Consider the following 26,413-nt stretch of genomic DNA (forward strand, 5'->3'; position numbering starts at 1 on the left):
GAGTGTCTCTGGGTGGCATGAGATTCTCATCTTCTTAGTCAGTTGGTCTCTGTGTAAGGTATCAGATCAACTGTCATAGTATCACAGTACGTGTGTTCAAATAACTCACTTTACTTAATAATGACGCAAAACATAAGAGTAGTGATTTTGGCAATTTTATATAGTATAGTGCTATAATTTTTCTATTTTATTATTGATTATTATTAATGTCTTCCTATGAATAATATGTATATTAAACTTTATCATAAGTATGTATTTTTAGGAAAAGCACTGTATATATAAGATTTGGTACTATTCAAGTTTTTAGGCAACCTCTGAGGGGCTCGGAAATGTGATTCTCATGGATAAGATGGAACTACTGTAGTTTAATTACAAGAAATAATTTTCCTTATTTCCATAGCTCTCACATAAAGATATGTTATGACATTGACAACATCTTGGAATTGATGCAATTTGACACTAATGCACGTGTGGAATTGCTACCATTTTAGGAAATAAACATTTATGAAGGTGAAGATGCAACTGTTACAAAAAAAACTTGGCTCAGTAAATGAAAGGGAATGCTATCCAAATGGTTATATCTGAATCTTTGGTGTTGAGTAATAATGCAAGGAAATATACAAAGTAAAGAAAAGCTTTATAACTTTTAAATGTATTTGAATTTCCTCTGGTGACTATAAGTCAAGGTGACACCAATTTTTTATCATATAAGTCATTTATTCATTCAATATATAACTTAAAAGATAACATGCACCCAAGCATTCTATCATGAGGGATTCTCTGGAGTATTTAGAAGACAGACAAGACATAAATACAAATATCTCTTGAAAGTTGTGTTTTAACTGGTAATATGGTAAGTCAAAGAAATAGATGTGATTACTAATTTAATTCTCTGTTTATTTTGCATTTACAGTTTCTATAACTTCTACTTATCAGACTTCGATAGTTCACATAATTTGTGTGAATTGACACAATCTTCCTATGAGGGAGGAAGAATCATGAGAGGGATTAATAGATGGAAAGATAAAAACTATCTAATGATGTACACTTGGAGTATGTTTTAAGCTTAAAAATATAGAAACCCTGTATTTCCATTCCAAATGCTTTGTAATAATATGCTAAACTGTCCTTGGGGACAGCCTACCACTGCACGTTAATATGGTTTAAAAGGTCTCCAAAGCATTTGCCTATAGTTAGCTCAGTTGTAGTATTTTAGTAAGTGTTCTAATAACTTGGCTGCTCTTGCCTTTGGCTGTGGAGCCTCCACAAGTCCATGGTGTCCAATTTTTGGGTCTCTGGTCACATGGTCTTACGTGTTCATGTTCTGAACCTATTAATAACTTACCATAGGCTTGTAAGAGAATACATCAGACTCTATATTGGAACTTGCATAATCAACTATCTACTTAATCCTTCTCTCATTTTTTCCATTACCTCTTCCTTGAGAAGATACACATTCAATCCTGTGTCCATGGTTAAATGTTCTTTTTTCTATTGCTCTGAATTGGATTTCAGTAATTTAAATTGGATAGTTAAAAAATATGTATGAAAGAGGAAACTGGAGCATCACCACAATAATATAAATGGTTATAGCAATGACAGTAATATATGTTTTAAAATTTTTCTTTAGAGTTTATAAGCTTCATTTATAAATTATTTAGTGGTAGATTGGTTACACACTTTTTAGAAAACAAGTTACTGGTTCAAGGGAATGCTAAAGTGTTAAGCGCATTTTTTGAAATTAAATTTTATTTTAAAGTCTCTGTACTATGTTGCTATGTGAAGAAAAGGTATTGTTTTTTTAATAAACAAAATGTAGTGTCTAATGTAGTGTCACTTTCTTGGTACAAGGCCAGTTTGTACATGCAACTTTTATTTTTTAGTAATGTAATTATACTTAATTACATATTTAGAAAGTGCTAATAAAATTTACATATATGACAAAAGAGTAGTCTCCTTGTCATAGCACTGGTAGACAGTAAATGACAAGAAACATAACTTACAAAGAATAGGAAAAGTACTAGATTCTTCTGCTAATTGTATCTGCAAGGGGAGGTAGTAACAACTTCACCTTTTTCTTTGTTAAGTTAACCAATGAAAATTAGTAAAGGAGATGTTGCTGTTCCTATTTGCATTGATTAAAAAAAAACCCAAAAGACTGCAAGCCCAAAATATAGTATAGTAAGTGCTATAGTATAGTAAGTGTTTATCAAACATTATCATAGTCCATAAGGTATGAATAATTTTCACAGATATATGCTGTCATTCAGTTTTGTAGATAAGGATGCAGAAGCTGTAGGAGGCTAAATAATTCACTCAAATCAAGAAGCTCATAAACTCTGGGAATGAAACCCAAAGCCGTACTGTGTGTGTGTGTGTGTGTGTGTGTGTGTGTGCGCGCGTGCACACATGTGTGTTGAAGTTATGTTGTTGCTTCAGTTTTATCAGAAATGAATATATAACATATTCACATTATTTTAATTATTTGATCCAAGATATGTGAAGAAATTGATGAGGAATAGATTTAAAAATAGAAATATAACCTTTTTTCTCTTTGTAGTTTCTGCTTTTTAGTATGATTAAACATTTTAAATCAAGATTTCCCTTAAAATATGCTTGAACTTATCCAATATTATTACTGCTTTTAAAAGCAAGGAAATTACTGATTTCATCTTCTAATTTCAGTTTTAGAAAACTCTGTTGATGGAAAAGCCTGGTTGGAAATTAATGTTGGTCTGGTCTTTGGAATCTGTAGAATGTTGTGTGTCTCTCAGGATAGAATAGAGTTACAGTAACAACAATCACAACTATCAATGATCATTTATGAATCAGTTGTTAGGGTTTGGATACGGTGTATTGTTTTTTTTGGTACCGGAGATCGAACTCAGGACCTGTGCTTTCGAGGCAGGTGGTGGAACCACTGAGCTAAATCCCCAGCCCAGTGTCTTGCATTTTTAAGTAAGCAGTTTTTAACGTAACTTTATGATGAAGATGTTAATATATCACTTTTATTGAACAGATATTTGAGTAACTCATCTAATGTTACAGGAGAAGTGAGCCTGAGAGTCAATCCTAGATCTGCTCAATTTCAAGGCTGTTATTCTTTATTCATATAAGTAGTTTTACTGAGTTACATAAACTGTAACATTATGAGGAGTTTTCTCATGAACTGCTAGGACTTTAGGTTTTAAGTTAAAGTGAAGTGGAAGAGAGTGTGAGAAGGAGGTGAACTCCATTATCCTCACCCTAACTTTTGATGTGATCAGTTTGTATATTTTATGTAGTGTAATCTTTATAAAGTATTAGATTTGAACAAGTGTCCAAGTGCAGTGAAATTTAAAAGCCACAGAAGCTTCTGCTTCTAGCCATAAAGAAAGAGTAGCTGAAAACCAATTAGGCCATATATATTTGGAATGTAATTTATGTAATGTATTATATATGCATATATATTTTTCTATTTTTCTTTGTATATATAGTGTATCTATGTAAATATATATTTGTATATGTATATAAATACAGAAATGTATATAATTAAATAATTTTATTAGTAGTATGCAAATAATAATATGTATATAGTATACCTGTATATCTCAGAGCTTTTCTGGCATTGGACAAAAAGTGGAATAGAGTAATAATATTTGAAATGAAAGAAACAAATGAGGAATCTGCATATGTCCTAGCTCACAGTTTGAGAGAGGTTCCAGGCTATTACCCTGAGAGGGAACAAAAATAATGCCCAGTGTTGTTGAAGAGACAAGGTTTAGATTCTGGAGATGCCAAGGAACTAGAATTTCCACAATAAATGCTAAAGAAGTGAGAGCTTATATAAAAAGAATCCTCACAAATCAATAAAGAGTTTCTCTGGAGTGTTTGAGTACAGATCTAATTGATATTTGTAGAACTTTCCAGCCCACTAACCTCAAATATACCTTATTTTTACAATACATAGAGTACATATTCCAGTTTAATATCTTATTCTGGGTCACGTAATATAAGTCAGTAAATCTAAGGAAAATAAAATCATACAGAATAAGTTTTCTTATCCCAGCAAAATTAAACTAGAAATTAATGAAAGGAACAAATTTGGGAAATCTAATATTTTGAAATAATAATGCACATCTAGAAAACATACAGGCCAAAGGAAAAAACTGCAAAGAAAGTTAGGTAACAATAGGAATTGAATGAAAATCAAATATGCATCATAATGTGTGGAAGGCAACTAATGAGGTGATAGAGGAAAATGTATACCACTAAATGTAATGGAAATGGAAAGACCTCAAATCAACATCCCAAGGTTGTACTTGCAGATGTTAGGTAAAAACAATTAAGTGAAATGAAAAGCAAGCAAGAGAAAGAAATACAAGTCAATATCAATGAAAAAGAGAACAGAACAATAATAGAGAAAATCAAATCAAAAATTAATGCTTTGAAAAATTCAAACTAATTGTAAAAGTTCATATTCATCAAGAAAAGTCAGAAAGTACAAATGTCCAATGCAAATATATAGAATGAAGACAAATACAAAAGTCACGAAAAGCATTGCAAAGGAATGTGATGAAAATCTTTATGATAATAAATCCAGCATCTATAATGCACAAATAATATGAAAACTATAAAACACCAACATTCTCTAAAATCAAGGAGTGGCTCTAAATGGTCTTGTTTTGAAAGAAAAGTTGAATTTGCAGTTACAAGTTTCTCTGCAGAGATAACCTCAGGAAAAGACAGCTTAACTTACGAATTCTATGAAACACTTAAGGACAAAATAATGTCAATTCTTGAGAAACTCTTGTAGAAAATAAGAAATTATATGATTTCCTCCTTAATTGTTTCATAGACTTCATGAGCTAATCTATTTTAACATCTTAAATATTAAAGTCTTTTCCAATGACACTGACATGAAAATGAAAATATCAAACTTAGAATAAGAAATTATTTATACACTTGGGCCAGGGATTTAGCTCAATGGTTCCGGCACCTGCCTCGCAAGTGCAAGGTCCCGAGTTCGATCCCTGGTACCAAAAAAAAAAAAAAATCCCAAAAAGAAATTATTTATACACTTGATCTTAGCCAAAAGGCCGAGAAGTGATAGAAATTATTTATAAAAGACATGCCTGATAAATTGTTTCTGTAATTTATAAAGAACTCTCTTCATTGTAAGAATGCGGACAACACTGTAACAAATATTGAACGGACGTTTCAATAATGAAGATACTAAAATGGAAAATAATCTCATGACAAATAGGCTTAATATTAGTTCATAAGGAAGAAATAAAGGCAAATGTTCATAGCAGATTTGTTTAATACAGCCCAACAATGAAAAACATTTAGATGCTTTCTTGTTTTATATTCATGCAATGGAATACTATTTAACAAATAACTAATACATTCCACACAATGGGAAATGATAGAAACTAAACACAAAAAGTACATATTTCCATTCGTATAAGATTCTTGAAAAGAAAAAACTATAGATTAATGATTGGAAAGAGACGAGGTAAACAGGGAAAGGAATTGAATAAAAGGGACCATAGGAGAGGTGATAGAAATGTTTTATATGATGATTTAGTGAAATGACTGTACGTATTTGTGAAAAAAGTTAAAAACATAATGCTGTCACTTACCCTTAAGCTTTCTTTGACCCTCCTGGTCCCAGAATTAAGACTACAAGTGTCCGTAACAGTTCTCTATTCTGAACATGTTTCAGAGGAGGTCTGATAGAAGTTACAGTGAAGCTGTCACCTTCTTTAACCTAGGGAATGCATTGGGATGACGCACTCTCAGGTTGTTTTTGCTTCTTTAAGGCACATTTTATATATTTTTAGCTACAAAGCATGAATTATTTATTGTAAAATATAAGAACAACATAAAAATAAATATATAAAGAAAGAATGCACAATCTCTACACCCTCTCTGAGAGTACTTCAGAGAGCAGATTGATATGTATTCGCGAAGAGCGTTCCTAAGGACTTTTCCACATCATACATAAATATGGTGCTTACCCCTAATATCTCAAGGAAACTCCTTAGTGTCCCAAATTCCTCTGCCCATGATGAGTTCTAAGTCCTTGACTGCAGATTTCTATCTAAGTCTGGGACAGGAAGGAAAAAAGAGTGAACCTCCGTTCTGAGTTCCTTTCTTTGCATCTGACATGGTTGCCTTTGTTTCCTGTGTATCAGTTGCACAGAGCATTAAGCTGCTTCACTGCCTTCTCAAACTACTGACTCATACCATTTATTTCAGAGATGCTAGGAGTCTTGTTGAAGACTTAGGGTATTGTGGAATATGGATATATTAAAGCACCTCAGCCTTCTATTATTCATTATCTCTCATGCTTTCTCCACTGTCAAGCCCTGCTCTTTCAGAGCTGTGTTCTGATGCTGTCAATTTCCATACTTAGTCATGAACAACTGTTCACCTTTCTACTTGTCTTGGCTAACAAACTTTCCCTATCAAGCCATCAAAGTATATTGAAAATCAAAGGACCTTCTTAGTCTTCCAGTTAACCAAATGCCCTTTTCAGGAACCAATTTGAATTACTACTCCCTCTCCTGCCTTCTGCTATTTTATATGTGTGGTATTAGAAGTTATTTAATGTGGGGATTTTTGACCTATTTTTCTAAAAACAAAAAGGAGAGAACTTCATACATTCCATAATTCCCAAATTAATTATCTAAAATCCAGTTATGAAAACTCAAATCAAAGTATTAATTATGTAAATCAATTGTATTAATTATGTAAATTAATTATCCAAATAATGATCTAAAAAGGCATGTTACCATAATACACATTATTTGCAAATTCTCAATAAGTTCTTTATGCTTTCATTTCTATCATCATACAACTTGTAAGAACCAAGAACTGTGATTCATGTGTTATCAATGACTTCATTTCACATACATTCATTCATGTGTTTATCAATGACTCCATGACTTCACCTTCATTGTCCTTTCCATTTCCCCCATTGGCTTTTAGCTATTAACATTTTACATCATAACCATATGCTGTATATCATGGTATATTTTTCTTCAATTACTTCTGTATTTAAGTTTTTTTAAATGAATACTTTTAAAAACTATCTTCTCAGGATAATTCCATTTTTGTGATGTTGTTGCTATAGAAATTCAAAGATAAACAATGCAACTTTGCTTATGTAATATAAATGGCATTATAAATGTGTCTTCTATGACTTGTTTGTTGACTTTTAGGAGATCTTCATACATTTTGGATGCTAATTTTTATTAGCTATACACATTACAGATATCTTCTCTAACTCTGGCCTGGACAGCACTTCATGCCATTTGTATATATCTACTTTTTAACACACCTGTATAATAATTCATCATATGACAACACAATCATTTTTGTAGACTGTGGACATAATAACTTTGTGGTTAAGAGCAAGGAAATCTGCCTCCTATTAGCTTTGTTTCTTTGAATAAAATATTTGATCTCCTTGAGACTCTTTTTATATGTAAAATAGGAAAAACATTTCCTACTATATATAGCTGTAGCTGAGATTAGAGAAATGATACAGCAAATTCAGTTAGTCTAGAGCAGGATTTCTCAACTCCAATAGTACATTTTAGGTAGGTTAACTGTTGTAGTGTCATCTTATGCATTGTAGGATATTTAACAGCATCTGTGAGCTTTACCTACTTGTTCCAGACAAAATGCATTTCCAGACATTCCCAATGTGTCCAGATTTTTCTTTGGGGCTCCCACCCCCACTTTCTCTCAGAGGGCATACTCACACCCAGCTGAGAACCACTATTCTAGAGATGGGTATGGCACATGGTGTTAAAATTGCTACATGAATCTGGATATACATAAAACAAAATTCTCCAAGAAACTTTTTATATGGATCACGTGATGGACAGCTCTTGCTATAATTGTGCATAGTAGTGGCCATGAAGTAAAATTCCCTTATTGCTAGGCTTCTAGGCTGGGAGCATTTTACAATAAGAAAATAACAATAATTCTATAATATGCAACTGGATACAGAGATGCTTGCATATCTCTGTGACTATGTCTACAAGGGATATTTCTGGAAATGATATCTTTGATCTGAGAGAGCATAGAACTGTCATTATTAAGTTTGATATATTCTGTCTAATCACTTTCCAAAATTACTACCTCAGTTTACACTCTGACTATACCTGAAAATGGCCTTTTCATTATGTCTCTATCCATAGTGAATATCAGCACTCTTTTTAGATTCCACATCATTTTTGAAATTGTTTCTTTACACAATTTTTATTGTTCTCTGCATTATATGCTCATAATCTTTGTATATTTTCCCATTAATTGTTGTCATTTAAAAGTATATCTAGATTTCAATTATAAAACTGTAAATATACACTAATGCAGATACATTAATGCAGTTAATGCACAGATTTCATAAATGTTAACATTTTAGCATTTTGCTCGAGTTTAATTTAAATTTTACACATCTTATAAAGTTCTCATGGTACTGCTCTCCAGCCGACTTTTTTCCTGAGTACTCAAATGTAACTACTATTGTTGAATTTATATTTCCATCCATATTTTTTGTAATTTTACTATGTGTGCATCCAGAATTATATGTATATAAATAATTATATATATAAATATAAAACAGTCATATATATAAATATATATATGACTTTTATATTTTTAAAATTTGGATAACTGGAATCATACTGTAAAATTCTTTCTAGAATTTGCTTTTTTAAAATTCAAAATTTTTTCCATTAAGTTTATTGGTACATTTTAGGTGTACAGTATGATGACATTCATCATTGGGCATTTGTATCTTTACATGATATATCTTGGTTCTTATGTTTTTCCCTATTCCCCTGCCCTTCCTTTAACCCCTCCAGCCCTCTCTATTTACAAAAGCTTTGTTGCCATTTTTTCCTTATATTTATTCCTTTCCCTACCCCTCTCACTTCCTCTTCCCCTTTGCCCCTTTTCTTCCTATTTCATAGTATCTATTATACATTTTGATCCTTATTTACACTTTCAGTTTCTCAAACCAGATAAACTATCTGGTCTTTACACACATGTGTCCTGTTTATTTCACTTAAGAGTATCTCCTCAATGTGCATCCATTTAACTATAAATGTCTTTAGTTTCTTATTTTTATGGCTGAATGGCACTCTATTTTATATTAAAAAAAATAACACATCTTCTTTAACAGTCTCCAGTTGATGGGCAATTGGGCCATTTCCAAGTTTTAGCTATTACAAACTGTGCCACTTAAACAAAGAATTAAAATAATCATACCACAGAGATATATAAAATTCAAATTTTATTTTATGGGTTTTAATCAAGTTGATACATGCAGCTCTAGTCCACAATCTAAACTGCAATGTTTGTTTTAATACAGTGTAACTTATTTATCCCTTACTCCATTCATGGAGCTTCTTTTTTTTCTCTTTTTTTATTTTTTAGAATTATAAGCAATGAAATAATGATCACCATTTTGTAAGTCTCATGAATACAAGCGTAAGTGTTTCTCTTAAGTATATATTTATTACTCAGATTTTGGCTTATGAAAATACACACCTTTTTGTTTATAAGGTATTACTGAATTTTTGGTATTTCATCCAGCCATGTATTTTTGCACGTTCCTATTGACTGTCTCCTGATATTGTCAAATTGTATTTTTTTCTTCTAGTATTTACTCATTTCTCAGTTATAGGTAGAAGCAGTAGAGAGAAAATCAGAAATAAATAAAAAAGGGAAAAAAGGAACAATATAGTCAACCAATTTGACCTAATTGACAAAGAATCTTTTATATCCAGTATGCTACATTGGAACAGTCATCGAGATCACAGTCTGCACTGTCTCAACAAGTTTCAAATAAATGAGAAAATACTGCTGTGTTCTTTGGTAACAGTGGGTTTAAAGGAATATTAGCAAAACATCTAAAAATCTCCTTAAATTTGGAAATACTAAAACACTAAATAATTATCACATGAATCAAAGAAAAAAATCTGAAAATATCTGTAATGAATGAAAACAAGGATAGAAAACATGTGAGATGCAAGTAAAGAAATACTTATGGGGAAATTTATTGCTTCAAGTGCTTATGCTAAGAAAGAGGATAGGTCACCCTAACTTTTAAAAAGAAGAGAAAATTAAGCTCTAACTACATACACAAAATAATATGTGAAAGAGCAAAATCAATGAGAATTTTCTTTTAAAAGGGAAAACAATAGAAAGAAGTAAATTTTCTGGAGCAAGCAATAAAACAGATACATCTCTAGCTAGCCTGATCAAAGAAGAAGAAAAAGGACAAATTACCAATGAAAGGAAAAGATCACTACAGTCTTTGAAATGAAAATAATAAGGCAACAATGAAACCACTTTACATGGAGAAAATTTACATCACAATTCTCCATTCATCTAGGAGATCTTCTAGCATCCTTCTGCTCTTCTGTCAGGTCCATATACTTGTTATTTCATCTTACTGTATATGAATGAAGCTTGAATGGAAATGTTTTCCAAGATTAACTGTTACAAATCAAACAGTAAATCAGAGGTAATCAAAACAATAATTTTCTTCTTAGATAAACATATTACCTAGTCATTTCTTTTAATTCCTAAAAAGCTTAAAGATTATTCTCTAGAAAAGGTAGTTTAGTACTGCCAAGATGCAGAGAAAAATTTGAAAAAAATACAAGATGGCAATTTCTTAAAATATGATGCTCTTTATTGTATAAATATCAATGATTTTCAACATATGCTTACAACTGTCACCATGATAAACTTTACAAGTAAATGCAATAGTTTTTAAAAACTGTAGAAGCTTAATAAAAGTATTTTTGTTAATTTATGTCCTTTAAGGGCTTTTTTTTTTGTATGGAGGGTGGGGGAATCAAACTTGGAACCTTGCACTTGTGAGGCAGGCGCCAGAACCATTGAGCTAAATCCCCAGCCCTAAGAGCTATTTAAAATGTAATAAATGTGCTCTTATAAGGTATATCTTATTAATAATATTAGGGCAATTCTGGTTCTCCATCTTGCATAGTGTATTGCTCCATTTGTAAATGTTCAGATTTCTATTGATGGATCATTATGTATATATGCATTACATATATATGCAAATGGTTTAGAAGTTTTGTATTTTTTCATTACTGTTATGAGTGTCAAATAAACACATTTATCTGTTTTCTTGACACTCGTACATTGAACTCCAAATAGCATAACATTTTCTATAAGCAGGTTTCTATTTAAATAATCACAGTGTGTCTATAGGAGAGGTCTGTGGCATTACTAAATTAGTCTCATCCAGTAAAACATGTGTCTTCCATTCTGGATCCATTTACTATGTCACATGATGAATTAGTGTGAACTGCCATTCATATGTGTTCTTTTGGTTGGTGGTTGAATTAAACCTGAATAAGTTCATACCCATATATGGAGTTAAAGTCTGCATGTGGAATAATTTGAATAAATAAGTTACAGAAAATTCACAAGGCAGTGCTCTAACTGTTGTGTGCAGTATAATTTTGAGCCTCTGCCTTTACTTCTTTTCTGCTAGAGACCTTGGGAATAGTTATAGTAAAGGAAATATACCAAACATTTATGTTGAAATGAAAATCTTAGTTGTTTGTAGATAAAATATGTAAGCAGGATTTTGTGAGGTAGAGCACAGGAATAGTTTACTTTCCATAGAGATTTAATGTTATACAAAGTGATTTCATGCATATAATTTCACTTAGTGGACAGGAAACTTATTTCTAAGATAGGAAAGGATTACTTTAGTTTCACCCTTAATGTTGGCTTTGTTCTAAGCGAGCTTTGCCAAGATGCTCACACCTGTTCTTATCTGCCAAGCATCAGTCCTGGCCCTGAGGCTGGAAAGCAAACTGAATTTGCAATAGATGTTCCTTTAAGTTGATGAGTAGTTTTAAAGGAAATTAATCCAAATTATAGAATATGTTTTAAAAGGTTACAAGCCTCCAATGATCTGTGATGGTCGGACTTTTGATGTTACAAATGAGCCTATTTAGCTATATTTTATAGTCTTTGTGTATTACCAAAGCTAGTATAAAATAATTCTGACATCGTTGTCATCAAAGGCCAAAGTTTTTTAGAGCCTGTTGAGTAAGTGTGATTTATATATTTAATTAAAACAACTTGTGTCTATTCTTATCTTAAATCCTATTATCTAGGGGAAAATGTGATGTGACAGGAGAGGAAGCAGTGTCTACTGAGATAAAAGATTACATAGAAATTCTATTTTCTATGTAATTCCTTATATTGATTTGCCTGGTTTGGAACGTGTTAGTGCAGGTTCTTAATGCAGTGTCCTTAAATCTTCTATTTCATTTTTTTATGGAAATCTGATCAGGATCAGTGACTTAGTTTCTAGGTAGATGAACAATTCCTTTATATTTCATGGGATTTCCCTTTTTATTTTTCTAGAGGTGATATTTTTAGTTCTACAAATGCTTTGGAAGTGTCCACCTTTTGTAACTATGGCTTTGGCACTGTTCTCTAGGGGAGCAGACTTTGTTGCATCCTTTCTGGTTAATTAGAACAATTACAGTTAAGCTGCTTATTTCTTACACAGCATGATAACAGATCTTTGTATTCTCACACTATGAGGAAAACAAGTATCAGGTTATCTTACCTAAGGTCATGCCCGTATGTGATTGGACAGACACTTGAGTATGTTCTTCCAGTGTGAGACCTTTTGTCTCTTCTTTTAACCTTAAGGTTTCTCTGGTTAAATTGATTTGAATGAAATCACCAATATGTGGATTTTTTCTTACAATAATAAACAATTCTGTATGTTACAATCTGAAAACAAAATATTTCATTTCTGTAAAGAACATCTCATATGTAGTTCAAACTGAATTTTGAAAAAGTCCATCACTAAGTTTGAGGGCAAAAGAACTTAGTCATTAATGATTTGTTTTCTTTTTTGAGACAGAGTCTTGCTGTGTAGGCCAGGCTGGTCTTGGATTCACTATGTAGCCCACTCTGGCCTTGAACTCTCAGCGATCCTTCTGCCCCATCCTCCCGAGTTCTGGGATGATAAGCATGTGCTAACACATTGGCTTATTAGTCATTAATGATTGAAAATGAAATGCAAAGCTTACTTTTGGGATACTCATGGTTTAGCAGCCAGAGTGTGTTGGTTTGAATCCAACCTCTCAAAAGTATTAGACAATTTACTTAACCTCTTAGTGCCTTAATTCGTTCTCTTTAAGAATCATTAAAATACTTAGAGGAGTATTTGCCATCATTGTTAGGGCTATAAATGTATTTGTTAAATAAAAGGAAGATAAAAATAGGGGGTCTGAATTATTTTTGTGAATGAATTAAATAACTAGATATTTCAAAAATACCAATAGGTTTGTGAAATTATTGAAATAAATTCAAAATACTAAATTAGGTTAACATAACTAATAATGTACTCAAGTGCAATATGTACATTAATTTGTTTAAACAGACCTGACAGAAAGCTCAGTTCTAATTACCCCTGTTTTTCAGGAAATGGCTGTTGGTTGATTGAGCAATTTAATGAAATTTTTCTCAGTATCATTTTCTCCTCAGTTTTTCTGTCAAATTTTTAGTGCTAAAATGCTAGCTAGGAACAGATCTTTCAAAAGGCTGCAACATTTCTCCATTCAAGTACCCATCAGTACCATTAGGGACTTTCCATGCCCAAGTGACCAAAGTAACTATCAAATGCACACTCAACAGGGATGATGGATTGATCTGATTATTGTCTTACAGACTTCAACTTCCTACACAGACTTCAAAATTTTTAAAACAGTATGTAGGAAACAGACATGAGAAGAGAACTTACATTGGAAGCCTACTAGGTACTGTACAAAGTACAGGGTAAGAATAAATTCATAATATTGTAATGAAAGCAAATGAAGCTAATTTGTACTTGTTTGTAGGAATCAAATTTAATCAAAGGATATAAAATAAAATTAATTAAGATAATTTTAAACTCATAAAATATGAAATACTTGTTAAATGAAATTGACGTAGATAGGTAAGAATATAAAGTCGCTCCTAATTCTTCAAATAAATCTGTGTTTGCTGGTAAAGAGGTGTCATTTTATCCCAGGTTACTGAGAGAACTTGCCTAGTAAATATTGAACTGCTCTTAGTTATCTTTTAAAAGCATATTTTATAACCACCTCGTTAAATTACTTAACACATTGCTCATTTAGGTTTTCTTCAATTAGTTTTAATCATGAGAAATAATTTATACTACTAATCTTTGCTGTTTCTCTCATGCACTTGTGCAAATATTTCTTTTTTGTGAAATTGCTCAGCCATTGAATACACCCATTTTTAAGATACATTGTAAAATTTCCCCTCAATATATTTGTACTAATTATTCTGTCACCAACTTTGTTTCAGAGTACTTGTTACTTGATTAACTAATTAATTCTCTGATTTAAAATTTATTTTCAAATAAATGGCTGTGAAATGGCATTCTGTTATTGCTTCCATTTTAATTTTCTTTATTATCAATCAGTTTGTTCATCGTTTCACATCTTCAGCCATGAAGGTTTTTGAATTATGAATTTCTCATATAATCTTGAATTCTGCTATATTATCTTTATATTCTATATTTATTTATTTTTAAGATATTAGTTATATATACATACAGCAAATTTTTTTAAATTATCAAATACATTTATAAACATTTTATCCTAAATAATTTTGCAGTTTTATATTTTGATGTGGACAAATTTGATAAGTGTACCATATGATTGTTGCAGTTTGGTATTTTGAGAAGGTCTCCTCCTTTCTAAAGTCATAACCGAATCTTTCTATCTTCTTTTGTATAATTGAGCTTCAATGAAAAGAAAGTTATGGAATGTTACATAAAGATTATGTTGCTACTTCTGTTTTTAAAAACTTGCTATACAATGTATTTATTTATGAGTACTTATATGTACATACATAAAGATTTAAAAATTACTGAAAGAAATCAGGTCAAATGGATAATAATGGTTAATTTTAGAAATAAGTAGAGGTTTTTAGGATTGAGGGTAGTGATCAAAGAGACGTTTAACATACTGATAACCTGAAAACTATTTTTACAGAGAGGGCTTGAGTATTGCTTGTGCTATATAGTTAAACAATTATGTGTGTAGGCATGTTTGTATATATGCACATATATATCATATATATATGATAAATGTTTAAGTTTTTAAAAACTAGGACAATAAAAAACAAATTGTCATTGATCCTTTCAAAAGACTTCAGCTCTCTGAACAAACCTACTCCATTGTCCTTGCCTTTTCTGAAGCAGTTCTGGAAGTCCTTTATGAGGTTTGATGAAAAATGCAGTGAATGCTGCTGCTGAGTGTCATCCAAAGGAAAGAAGGCAGGTTTGTAAAAACATTACAATATGTTTTTATCCATCTTGTTCATTGTATCTGGCACCATGTAACTTCTGGTTCATCCCCAAAGGCAAAATGACCATGGAAGGTAAATACATTGAATTGATTTATGTCATTGAGGCAGATCCAGCAGAGCAAATGACAATGAAAGATGACTTCCAGAATTGCTTCAGAAAGTGGAAAGAATGATGGGCTAAGTGTGTCAAGAGTGAGGATATTTTGAGGGGGATTAATAACAATGTGTCTTTTGCTATAATACATATTTTTAATTAAACATTCACTGTAGTTTTTGATCACCACTCATATTTATATAATAAATATGGTATAATCACAACAATTTGAGAAAAAGAATAACAGTCATATTTTTAATACATGTATCACTGGCACAATTTTGATATATGATTTTTATTACCTATTTTCCTATGATTTTGTTGAGTTGTATTACAAGTTCAAATCAAAGAATATATATTCTTTTCATTTAAAGAAATTTAACATATCATATACCTTACATTTAACAGTTTCCAACCTACATTTCAACAAGACAAATGTAAAGATTATATACCATTTATTTGTCCTGAATATGCCATTATTCTGCTTATTTTCAGATTGGAGCATTTTCAGATATCCTCCATTTATTTGTAATTTTGATAACCATGTTATACGATGTGGTTACTTTGTGGTACTTCATAAGACTTTCCCATCTCTAAATTTATAATTAAATTGCATCTACAAATTTTTCTTTAGTAATTTTATGTTGTTGAGTGTAATAAAAGAAAGGAAGGAGATCTTATTCTAAATGTATCCAGTGAATAAGTTACCAGAACTGCAATTACGGACTCCAAAGGTGTAAGTGACACGAATCTATGACTATTTCCCAGAAGGCACCAATTTATGAAGTCTGAAGGAACTAGGTTCACTTTATTTCCATCAGTTATGTATTCTAATTTTATATGCTTTTGTTTTATTGCTATTTGAAGCAATGAAATTGTGCCTGGTTGTGAAATTTACATGCTTTTAATTACTATCCAAGAATTATTTCAAACCTGTTTTTCTACTTGTTTTCCTCTTTTTCAAGTTGTACATATCATTTGCTCACTTGGCTGTTAATGTCTTATAAAATGGATATAATATAATCATATTTATACCAATTTTTTCTCAATCCATTTATATTTTTATTTTAACTTCAATTTAGTTTTTCTTTCAAAGTTCTGAATAACTTTTTCCTTTTAACTAAAGTGTTTTATAGTTAGTTATATTTTTAAAGCAACTAATCATTCAAAATGAGAATATTTAGGGTAGAATTCCAACTTTTTAAATAAAGATATAATGCCAGCCAGAAGAGTTTTCTAGCAAGTTTCATGATACTGTTTAATTATTTTAATTAAATTTTTATATAAGAAGTTGGATGGATTCTAATTTAGTTTGCAAATGCTAAAAATAAATTATAGGTAGTTATTAATTTATTGAATGGAGTGGTAGAATCAATATTGAGAAATATTTTTAACATTATGGCTGCAGATAACTATAAAACTTACAAGAATAAAAGAGAAATCTATCATTTAAATACAACTTTTGGTGGAAATAAAATGACTTAATACTTATCCTTCATTACGGACAAGAATGAATTTGGAAGTAACAAGCAAACATAATCTATTGCACAAAATCATACCTCCGCTACTTTTCTCTTTGTTCTTGATGGATTGCTTTCAAATATTTTATTTTTTCTAATATTTCATTTTCCTTTCAGACCACAAAGATTAATCAATACCATTAATATTCAAGTTGCAAAATCCACATGTATGTCTGAAGAGTTTTGAAGTCTAATATTTTCACTGTCTTCAGTTGAAACTTATGTTGCATTTAGCATTAATGAAATGTAAATAGTTGTACTGATCTTTTTATTTGAATTAAAAACAAGTAGGTGTTCATATTTCATAATAGTTATTTGAAAAGATTATTACAAGAAGTGGAGCATATGGAGCTGTTGGAGAAAAGCAATCACATGGGGTTACTGATTTTCTCTCAACTTACTTTACCATCAGCAGCATCAGAAATAGCAGGTTATTCCTTCCTTCCTTCCTGATTCTTGCTTTTGTCATTTGCCATCCAGAACACGAGACCCTATGTTTCCTCCTAAAAAGTGGTATTGATTATTACTCTTCTGCATTTCCTTAACACTAGGGTGTCATAATCCTCAGATATGGACTTTCTTCCTTTACATTCACTTGGTGATCTTATCCAGTCTTATCACCTAATAACCAAATATATGTTATGGCCTCAAGATATATATACTTATTCAGACCTCTTTTTTGAACTCTAGCTTTATATATGTAGTCAACTGCTTAACATTTTAACTTGAAGTCTAATGGATATATGTATCAAACTAAACTGATTGCCCTCCACTGTACCTGTTAATGCTGTTCTTCCCTGATTCCTTTTCTATATTATTAATAGACAACTATCTATTTCCTTATGACTTGGACCAAGTCATACTGCAGTTCTTACATCATGAATTCTTTTTAGTCAAACTGCACATCCAAACATTAGTACACTCTGTTCTACCTTCAAAATTTATACTGAATCTGACAAACTCCACTGCGGGCAATTTTACACCACCCTGAATTTCTGATAACTCCTTATCTGAATTATTGAGATAGCCTTTTAGCCTCCTATAATCTATCTTGAATATAGTCACTGCAGTGAATCTTTTGCAATGAGTTTACACATGTTCATTGCAACATTTGTAATGACAACACATATGTGCTATAGATAAAAACAAAAGTACAAAGATCCTTGCCATCTTTTGAGTGATAAGGGAAGGGGATTGATTATGGGAAGTTGTACATGATCTGCTTCAACCAAGCAAATAAATAATTCGGATTTTAATATGCTTATCCAAGATGTTGATGAATAATAGCTTTTCTAGATGGAATATGTAACTGTAACTGACTCCTAATTTTTTGTTTTGTTTGATGTTCCTCTTTTAATAAATCTCTTAAAACATGCACATACAAAATATTTCTCATGTGGTCAGCGCAGAATGTTTTGAGTTTCAGAGTTTTTGCTGTTATTTAGCTCCTCAGGTGCATCATCTCCTAAGGCAGGCTCTAATAAATCACCATGAGGTCACAGCAGGGTTTTTTTTTGTTTTGTTTTGTTTTGTTTTTGCCTCTGTGTTCACTAATGGGACATGTATGAAATAAAGTTTAGGAGGAAAAAAGTTTAAGTGGGTTCTTTAAATTCTTCCTTGTCATATATATATTTGCATTTGTGGATGTCTTGATTAAGAAACAAATCTTTTTTTTTTTTTTTTTTTTTTGGTACTGGGGATCAAGCTCAGGCCGTTGCGCTTGCGCAGCAGGCGGCGAAACCACTGAGCTAAATCCCCGGCCCAAGAAACAAATCTTTAAGAAGGAGTTTCTTTGAAACAAAGTTTATTGCACCTTTTACAGGAGAGAACACCATTGCAATTTCTTGGATATTATTTGATGTCATTCAGAATGGGGATAGGAAGGTTTGCCCAAGAAACTTAAATGGAAGAAAACTACCACTGTCACATTTTGCTGATGGGTTACAAATAGGAGAGAGGACTTATTATGTACAATGAGTAAACTCCTAAATTATTGTGAAGATAGTCAAGAGTATTGTTTTTTAACCTGTTTTACATACTGCTTATTTCCTGGACCTGGGACATTAACTGATACATCGCATTCACTCAGTAAATATTGCTGAATAAATAATGTGTTCACTTGACCTTTCACTGAATCCTGAAAAAAAGTTGCAGCAGATTTTCCATGTCTCTGAGTACCAATGCTATGGTCCTTGAATAGTTTGCTCCACTAATCTTGTTTCCATGGTAAAATGGATTTGCATCTTCTCTCTAGGGGTGTGTAGGAGGTTGGCAACATCTCTGTCAATTGTGAGGTCACCAGTAAGAACTGGCAATGATGAGAGCTTCCCCAAAGTGCAGCTGTGCAGCTTTCTCAGTGGTCTCATTCAGTTCCCCTTACAGCACATAACTGGGCTGGAATTATATGAGATAAGTGCTGCAAGAGCTCATCACCATGGTGAATGGCTCCGAAAAAAAATCACCGAGTGACTAACCTTTTAGGAACTAGGTATATAGTTGAATATGTACCAACATATTACATGTTAGGGTGGGTGGCAAGTTGGAAGTCATCTTTTTTTGTTTAAGAAATAATATGGGTCAAGCAAAGCTAGTTAATAAATTTAAATTTTCCTCCTGACACAACAATTGTACAATTTCCTCATTTGCAACAAAAGAAAATCACGTTGTTATGACTTATGAGAATCCTGATTGATGAAGCCATGGAAATGTTTCTTTGCTTAGTTTTTGCTGTTTAATTTAACAACAGCCTGAGCACATGTGTATGATCATCTTGCACAGTACTCCTAAATATTTTAACTTGAGCAATGGGGGTTAGAAAGGGGCAACAGCTTCCTCCAAGTGAACTGAAGGAGAACTTCTAGAAACAGTTAATTCTGTTTTTCTTTTTTTTTGTCTTTTTAAATCATCTGTACAAACTTCTCTGTTAACCACACCAGCTCTTTCTCCTCTTCTTTACTGGCCCCTCTCTACTTCTCAGGATTAGAATCTTAAGGATTTGGTTTTAGGTTGTCTTCTGTTCTTTCTCTGTACTCTGTGAATAACATAATACATTCTTATAAACTAAAATTTTACCTTCATTTGGCAGGTCACACGTATATGTCTCTGGCTTCAACAACCCCACTAAACTCCATACTCAACATGTTTACTTGTTTTCTCCACTTGGATGAAACCACAAAGATATATCACAGCTATTAAGTCTCTTTAGAAACTAATTTTCCATCCCACAATCTGTTTCATCCCTAGGATCTGATTTTCATATCCCAATTACAATGGCCCCTTCTTGAGTGTCCAGCCTAGAAACTCTGGAGTCATCTTTAATCATTTTCTCCTGTTCTGAATTGTCTCACCATCATACCATTAACAAATTTGAGTCCAAAGTAAACTCAAGTAGTTTTATATTTTTCCACATCCTTAGTCAAGCCACCATGCATTGCTTCTTAGTGTAGCCATCACGGTCTTCCACCTAGACTTAGAGCTTGCCTCCCTAATTCCACACTTGTTACCCAAGTCTGTTTTCCAAAAAAGAGTAAGAGTAGTTTTCTTCTGAATTTATCTCATTTATTTCATCTATTGTCAGTTACTTCATTTATACTTCAAGTAGAATCTAAATGTCTTACTACAGTTTTAAGACATTGCTTGGATCATGCCATCTCTTCTCTAGATTTTCCTCACTGGTAGGTATTAAATAATGCTGCAATTATTTACTGCTTTGATTATTGCAGCTTCCCCCAAGCCAGCTTTGTCTCTCTACTGCAAACTTCCTATAAAAGTGCAATCTATGTCAGATATTATACACCTACATGTGTCATATATATAATTTTTAAAGTCAGTGCTGACTCTAAGAATTATAATGGAAGAAATATATCCTACCACTTCTCTACATCCTTGATTTCTGCCCTCCTGAAGCAATTCTATTTCCTCTGGTTCTTGCCTCTAAATTGGTATTATAGCTATATCATTTATTATTTATTTCTCATTTAAAATTTTTTTTGTGACAGACGCATGAGACAAGTGTTGACATTTTTGAACATGAAATAGATTATACTGAGTTCCTCCCACATAACTTCTAGAGTCCTAGTCTTTGTATGTGACATTCACCAAATTGAGGCATCCTCCTTTTCCCACTCATACTCTTTATAAGACTGACTATGTCCTTACTGTAAGTCTTGTCTTAAATGCCAATTCCTTAGAAAAGGTTTGTTGGGCACACTTCTCTGGCATCACAGCTTTTGCTCTATGTCTTTGAGAACCTTTTGTTCCTTAATGATTTTTCTTTTTACAATTTGTTATCTCATATATATTGGTGTTTGTGTCACAACCATATAAGGTCCATAAAGACAGGGGTTATGTTTGTTTTCAACTTTGAATATTCAGTGCCTTTCATACTGCTATATGGTTGGTATCAGTTAGTAGAAGTGTAATGAATATTAATCATCAGGATGTGCAGTGGATCATAGCTTTTCGCTAGACTTGGTAAGTTAGGAAATAGATTGAAAACTGAATTTGATCCTATTCTTAGCATGCTTTTACATATTTAAAGACTTTAAAGATAAAAGATTAAGTAAAGTATAATTAGGGATTATAGTAAATGAAAAAATACATGAAAAATCATTTGCTTTTTTGATATCAAGAAAAATTAGTTGAAAGATAAAATAAAAAATGAGATAATGATCATAATAACAATAACATCATTCATTTTGGATAATTTAATGTAAAGAGAGGTGACTAATTTCCTCCTTTACCAGTTTATACCACTTCCTTTTCACTTCTTCAACATAGAGGTCAAAGAGCTACTATCATATTTATGATATTATTTATGTATAATAGTGTTCAGAATTAATGTTTTTGAAACTGTTTTTAAATTCATATTTCTATCATGTGTCAAATGAAGAAACAGAAAAGTCCAACAGTTTACAAGAAAATGAGAGAGAGCATTTTTTAACCTGTAGCAGTTAAATCAGTACCTGTGTAAATTAATTAAAATAAATAAATTATAATTATATGTTTATTTAATATATTATTATATACTTACTATTATATAATAGTAAATATAAACTATATTAATATATTACAATATAATATTTATATAATTATAGACAGTAACATAAATTAAATATGATTGTGTTGAAAGAATAAAACACAAGAAACCATCATGAAGCACCCTGCAGCAAAATCTGAATCCACTGTCAAGAGGACTTTCTCAGAGTTTATTTTTAAACTTGATCAAGTGAGTGATGCTGCTATGGAACCCCCTGGATTATTTTCTGACAATCATTTCCCCTAATATCTTCTATTCCAGTTGCACTGACCTTGGTTTTCCTCTAACACACCACACGTGTTCCTATCTCAGAACCTTTGCTTCTCTCCTGGCTACAGTGTTCTCTCTCTATACCTTGGCTTGGCCACCTCTCCATATGCTATCTCTTCTCAGATGTCTCTTCATTCAAGGGGCCATTTACCCATAATTCTCTGACCCTTTCATCGCTTTTGGTGCTTCCTGATTTAATGTTATGCATATATAACTTTTTGTTGAATAAATAGGACTTAAGGGATATAATAAAATTTTCCCTAGTTTCACTTCTGGAATTGTCTATTTTTAGATTTTATGAAGTCGTCGGGTAAATTTAGAAACAAAAAGTCTTTTTGGTAATTAAAATATTCATTCCATAATCATCTCACCTTCCACATTCATATAAAGTTAAAATTTCTCGGCCGCATGCCTTCCACACTCAGGCTTTCTTAGAATGAAGTAAATGCAGTGAAAAGGGGCAATGAGGTCAGATCTTTGGCATTTCCCAACCTGGAGTTGCTTTCCTCCTACCTGGTACACTAGACTTCTCTGACCGTGCTAGGACTAGAGTTGTAAGTGATGCCAAGAAAGGTGAGAAGGTTCTATGATGACGTGTTATGGGATGTTATTTTCCAGGTGCTTGAACTGCATGTTCTCTTATAGAGAACATTTGTGAGTTTTGGGGACAGTCCCCCTTCATAGATTCCCCTTATTTTGGGGTATCTTAAATGTATCCCTAGAAAACTGGGAATTCATCATTGGTGATGGTGAATTTCAACTCCTATATCAGTCCTTAGGTGTTTGTCAGAATAGTTCCAGGCTATAGTTTAATATTTTTCTTTTATTGTGAAATAGAACACAATAAAGAAATCAGGGAATAAATGATATTACAAAGTTCAATAAGTAGTTATTAAACAAATATAAGTCTTTCACCCAATTAAATCAATGATGCACTGTTTCCCTCCTGGGCATAAGCCCAGGATGGGCTTTTTCAGTCACCTCTGTATTCTAAGCTCTCACTATTACAAAGTTGATACTTGTAAACATTAAATGAATAAAGAGTTGAGTGAATGAATAACTAATAAAATAATTATATAGAGAGTAAACTGTTCTTTGGCAAGTAAGAGCATGATTATGAAGACTGCTTAATACTATTGAGAAATAGAATCTATTCTTATATGGGAAAACAAAGTGTGTAAAAACAAAGTATGTTAAACTTGAACAGATGAATGCATATGAGCACATGCATCCACACACAGATACTGCATATGTCCATGTAAGAATATATTTATGAGTGTATGTTAATTGACTGGAAAGAAACATATGCATACATTAATATATAAACTATTTTTTCTGTGTGTTTTGGGTTTGGGGATGATTATTTTTTAAGTATATATATATTTTTAAGTATATTTAAAAAATGCTCTACTATTTAAAAATTCTGGTTTTATCATCTTTCTGATTATGTTTTAAGAAAGAAAACAGAGAAGAAAATTAAAAGAAAGAAGGAAGGAAAGACAAACTAAAACCCTAAGATATTCTCCCAAGTCTCCAGCTGGAGAGCTGTGGGGCATCTACCACTGAAGCAGGCCTGGGCATAAACAGTCCCCTTAGAAAGCCAGAGTGTCTTTGACAACTGAGAAGTCTGATCATTTAAAACAGACAGCTCAAAACAGGCTTTATAGCCTTCAGTGAAGTACTTTTATTTTCTGTTTCTGTGAGAGATACAGTCTGGCCTTGCCACTGACAGCAAACTTTAGGTATCTACAGTCTGTAAGGAGTTGTGTTTGATGTTCTAATCCTTAGTGCAAAATTTTCTACAGGTGAGGATTATTTGAAATAGCAGTCATGTGGCAGCCTTAGCTTTTTTGCAGGTAGCCTCACAAAAACAACATGCACTTGAAGCCAGATAGTCTTTGGTTTGAATACTGGCATCACTATGTACTAATTTATAATCTTGGCATACAATAAATATTTCTGTAATTCACTTTTTCAACTATAAAAATGAAATTTTAGCATTTGTGTTGCAAGCTCAGTGTGCAAGTTAAATGAAATTATGTGAAGAGAATACCTAGCATATATGTGTATTATTTCCTTCTATTATTGTTTTCTTAAAATTTAAAAATTAACTTGCAAAGAAAAAAGTTAAAGATTATGTGATATTTAGCCTAGGTATCTAGAAAAAGGAGAGATCCATGAGTGGAAATACAAACTTAAGAGAAGATGTTCTAGTCCGGAGAGAATGAAGATACAGTAGAAGTGAGACAGTGGAAATGAGAGACAAGAAGAGCCCATCTTGAAATGAAACTGGATTTTGAGGGAGAGTTGGGAACCATCTCCATGTAAGGGGTTATCTAACCACTGAGCAAGAGACGCAAAGAGCACTTGCTGTCTGAGGATCAGCCTTGGGATGAGGAACATGACCTGCTTAAGGGAACAGAAATAGCTGCTAGAGAAGATAAGAGCTAGAATAATAAAAAATTGAGGAATAATGGTCAATGGTCAAATAGAAAGGAGAATAAAGAAAAAGAAGTGTGGAATAGCCATATAGCAATTTCTGAAGTTGGTGATGGAGTGGGGAGTAGAATGTAGGCAAAATTTTAAGTAGAATGCAGATAGCAAACAAATATCAAACGATATACTAAAACCAAAAATTAATTTGGAAATTGGGAAGCTTAGACTCTAGCCTTGACATTTAAATTACATCTCTGTGTGAATTTGAACAAGCCATAAAATATTTATAAAGCTTGCTTTACTTGATTTTAAAACTCCAGTAATGCTCAGAGGATTTTTGAGTTTCCTTCTATCAACTTTAGTTTTATGACTCTCTTTGAAGCCCTTTGGCTGGGAAATAAAAATAGCATGATGTTAACAATCTGGGTAAATAAAGTTTTTTTTTTTTTTTTTTAAATCACATGGACATACAAAGAAGGCAATTTGGGAAAAGCCTGATGGAAGAAATAAAATTCCAATTTTCCCCCAGATGAATTCATAGGTGGAGTGAACACAACTCTTTAGAGTGATGAATTTATGTTCTCTTTTATCTCAAGAAAGAACACTGCATTGAATGAAAAGCAACATTCCTTAAGCATCTGCTCTATACCAGGCATTGTATATTGAAGGCAAGAGGATGAGCATTATGTCAAATACTCCCCTCCAGTAGTACATGGTCTAATCAGAGAAACTAAATACAGTAGACTTAATGCAGTAACAGAAAATATACTGCGTAGAAATGGATAAGGAAAGTCATACTTTGAAAAGACAACAGAGTCAGCTTGTTTTTGAAGAATTGATTGCTCTGCACAGAGTCAATGACTTTCTGGAAGAATAACAGAATATGTACAATGTGCCAAGATATAATCATACAACTGATTGTTACTCTGAAATACATTAAAATATAATGTTTATTTACACCATTAAAGTTTGTTCATAAGGGTTACATATGAAGTTTAAGTAGTATAAATAAAACCGAGCAAGAGTTTCTCATGATTTACTTATCACACTTATACAGAAAAGAAAATAAGATAGACAGTATCAGAAGTATATTTCATGGATATTTATATGAACATACAGAATATACAAATGCATGAGAAATTACTTTTGGTTATAGTAATATCAAAATGAGATTTTTTAATTTATTAAATCAGAACAAACATAACATTTTAATTTTACTAATCTCTGTTATGCTTACATTTCAAACTAAAATGTTTTATTTACTTAATAGGATATATACCATAATATAAACTTACAAGAAAATACTTTTAAAGACAAAGACAAACTTAAACAAAAATTCAGATCATGTAGGGCATCAGATATTTGTCTAATGTCAGGTCCTTTCAGCAACTTTTGTTAGCACAAATAATTGCATGTGTTCATTCTAGTGTCAGACTAATTCTCTGATACAACTTATAGGGACAATAAATTACCTGAGAGACTCAAGATTGACTTCTCCCATCAAGAATGCTGTCATTGGATGTTTTCCAGTTACATCAATATTTTTGTGTGATATTTTCCCTTTCTTTTCTCAAACCAGGCATCCTTTTGGATATTGCTTAGCCCTTACATCCTCCTTCTCCTAGCACATGATGCCCCATGTCCTGAAGAACATTTTTGTTGCCATCT

General features: G+C 32.0%; 1 protein-coding gene and 1 pseudogene across 4 annotated transcripts in view; one reads left to right on the top strand and one right to left on the bottom strand.

Annotated features, from left to right (window-relative positions):
- Adamts19 (ADAM metallopeptidase with thrombospondin type 1 motif 19) overlaps positions 1-26,413 on the top strand; it is a 243,780-nt gene that overhangs the window by 12,770 nt on the left and 204,597 nt on the right. The gene's annotated exons all lie outside the window — the stretch shown is intronic.
- LOC147826652 (U2 spliceosomal RNA) lies at positions 4,965-5,090 on the bottom strand (annotated as a pseudogene).

Source organism: Heterocephalus glaber, unplaced genomic scaffold (genome assembly GCF_053883595.1).
Source record: "Heterocephalus glaber isolate CG9 unplaced genomic scaffold, H.glaber_assembly_v1.0 deba00001463, whole genome shotgun sequence".
NCBI lineage: Eukaryota > Metazoa > Chordata > Mammalia > Rodentia > Bathyergidae > Heterocephalus > Heterocephalus glaber.